At 49.5% G+C, this 2,977-nt stretch overlaps 1 long non-coding RNA gene across 1 annotated transcript in view; it reads left to right on the forward strand.

Annotated features, from left to right (window-relative positions):
• Positions 1 to 2,143: 2,143 nt before the first annotated feature.
• LOC144223143 (uncharacterized) overlaps positions 2,144 to 2,977 on the forward strand; it is a 2,709-nt gene continuing 1,875 nt past the window's right edge. The window contains exon 1 of the long non-coding RNA XR_013332593.1: positions 2,144 to 2,243. This is a non-coding gene — a long non-coding RNA (uncharacterized LOC144223143). The remainder of the gene's footprint in view (positions 2,244 to 2,977) is intronic.

The raw sequence follows: 2,977 nt of genomic DNA on the forward strand, positions 1-2,977 counted from the left end.
GCTTTGAGGAGGTGCTGTGTGATAGTCAGGCTTGGGTCCTCAGGACCCAGGACAGCACAGGCACCACAGGGCAGCTAGCGGCAAACTTGGGGCAGGCAAAGGAGCTAGTCCAGTGGGGGAGAAATGGGCACCGAGGAAATGCTCAGGGCTGGGGCACTGGGGAAAGGAGGGGAGTTCCACAGGGAGGTCCCTTGTTTGCAGTTGCCAGAGCTGACACCTGGTGGCACTGCCCTCCTCAGGTCTCAGGCCTCTTCTCCCACCGGAAGGGATCAGCCCATTCGCTGGATATCCTGGGTGGGTCTAAGGGTTTGCTTTTGGGAAGGGCTGGTGATGTGGCATGTTAGGACTTCTCGGGCACGCTATGGGTCCCGGGTCTCAGTGAGGGAGATCTGCGGATGGAAGAGCAAGAGCCCAGCTTGGATGGGCAGGGAGGCGGGGGCATGGAGGAAGAGCTCCTCTATGAAGGCAGAGCTGGAGGCTGGGTCACCCCTCAGCTACTGGGTAGCTTATCCACAGTGACATTTCAGGGCCCAGGCTTCCCTTCCACGCCCCCTGAAGAAAGACATAAAGCTTAGAGTGGAAGTCTGCTCTGTGCAGAAGCCCGGTGGGTTGAGAGCCCTGCAGATAAACTGGGTGCAGAGGCTTCGGCACAGGCCTGAGTGTCTCAGGGGAGCAGGGGCTGGGGAGCAAGCTCAAGGGTAACCATGAGGGTAGGGCTGGGCATCCCCAAATCCCCAGGTTGGGGCAAAGGACTGTGAAGGGGTGAGGAGTGCAGAAGATAAATCAAAGTGGAAACATCTGATGATGCCTGACAGAGAAGGGGACTCAGCCTCAACCACTTGGGGCTCCACCAATAAAGAAGGCAGGTAAGGGCCTGTGAGATGGGTCAGTCTAGAAGGATATACATGCAGGGGCGTAGGGAATGGAGAAGAAGGAGGTGGAGTAAGGGAGGTCAGCAGAGCAGGAGTGACAGCAGCAGAGGCTGGAGACCTAGGGCCAGAGCACCTCCCTCTCTGGTGGACCGTCCTTTTCTGTGTTACCCACCCTGCAGGATGCTCTGTAGTCTTCCATTTGGCCCTGTCATGGGTCAGCACTGTGGAGCCTTCCTAAGGCTTCACAGGCCCAGAAAGCAGCTTCACTTTGGCCTCACGGGCCACCTTGGGAGCAAAGCAAAGGGTATGAAGTGATCATGAAATGCAATCAGCGATGCCGAGGCGTGTTTATAGAATTCCAATAACATTGATGTGATTTACTCTCCATCTCAAAACTGAACATGTTCGTTTTCTGAAGGTTCTGAGAAAAGAGGGTTGAGGCAGAACGGAAGAGGAGAGAGGACCATGGCACCACACAGTGGGTGCTCGTGCTGTGGAGACGCCCTTCCCTGGGAATGGTGGCCAAGGCGGGACCAAAGGGGTGGGAGGGCCGAGTTGCTGTCGGTGTGGACTGTACTGCAACAGCAAAGTGCTCCGTGGATGGACCCTTCGGATACAAGTCACCTTAGCCAGCCTCTGATCTACCCTGCAATTCAGGGCCACCCTGACAGGCTCCACAGGCTGGCTCCACAGGCTGACGCCACAGAAGGCTGGGGTGGGGTGAGGAGAGCGTGGCTCCCCCGGGAGAGAGAAACGCGGGTGATACACAGCAGAGAGCGTGCTTCCTGATCTGCTTGCTGGCCACGGTGGCTTGAGGGGCTGTTTTATTTTTTCCTAGCCCTCTTGCCAAACTGCCCACGCCCCTCCTCCTCTTCCCAACGCATGATGGATGCCCTTAGTGGCCCTGTGTGAGGTTCTGCTACTGTTCACGGTGGATCACGTGTCTGCATAAACAACCGTGTGTGTGTACGTGTGTGCGTGTGTGTGTTGATGTGCCCATGTCCTTTGTCTGCCGGCTTCCTCCATCCTTTGAGTTCGTTTCAGTTCTCTTATGATTTGACTGCTGTTCTCTCATCCGAGCTTTTAGATTGATGCTGTGGTCTGGTGCTGTATAAATATTTTTCCTTTTGATTTTGTTTTAACTTTTCCTTGCCCTTCTTCACCCTCAACCCAACTGTCCCTGCCCTTCCACACTACCCCNCTCTCTCTCTCTCTACATATATAAATATATATAAAAATCTTTTCTTCTTTTGTCATTCAATCAAATTCCAACAACCCAACCAGGGCCAGTCAAATCCACCACAGTCTCGCGCTGAGCTAGGAATAAAGTTCACGTAATCACATGAGAGTGGAGAAAACAGTCCCCCATCCGTAAGTTCAAATCAACTCAAAGTTCACAGTGTGACATGATGGCGTCATGTAACAAGGCTAAGAATCGGTTGCATGACAATTGCCGTCAAGTTTCGTGGAGGTGCTGTGATTGGAGCGTTTTTCTTGGATGTTGTATCAGTTGATGATTGGCCAGTCATGATCACACGTGCATTTTCTTGACTTTTGTGCTGCCACGATCTTTTTTGCTGTGCTCATTTCTGTTTTGTTCTTGGTGCTTGCAGTGGTTTTACTTTCTGTTGTTTGGTTTTTCTTGTTCAGCGTTTTTTATGCTTCTCTAGATGTCACATAGAGAAAAAAACAAAACAAAAGAACAAAAAAATAGTAAAAATAAAGATGAATTCCTGAATTATCGAACATGGGATCATTTAACTGTGCAAACCATTATTTTTTTTCTTAAAATTAAGGAAAACATCTTAAAAAATATATCTATGCGTGGTTGATTTACTTGCACTTGAAACTATTGTGATTTTATTTTTTTCTAGAAATTTGGGGGCCTTTTTCAATTGACACTTTCCTAGGTCTGGCCTTTTTCCAGTTAGGCTATTTTAAATCTCACTTCAAAAGGAAAAACAAAAACAAAAAACCAAAAAACAAAATCTCTGCTGTTACAGAATGATTTAAAAAAAAAAAAAACAATTCTAAACCAAAAACTAGAGTACAAAGCCAGAGGCCTCTGAGAGAGAGCCTGATAACAATTGTAAGGTTTGTGTAGT

The sequence above is a fragment of the Crocuta crocuta genome, unplaced genomic scaffold (assembly GCF_008692635.1).
Source record: "Crocuta crocuta isolate KB4526 unplaced genomic scaffold, BGI_CrCroc_1.0 scaffold231, whole genome shotgun sequence".
NCBI lineage: Eukaryota > Metazoa > Chordata > Mammalia > Carnivora > Hyaenidae > Crocuta > Crocuta crocuta.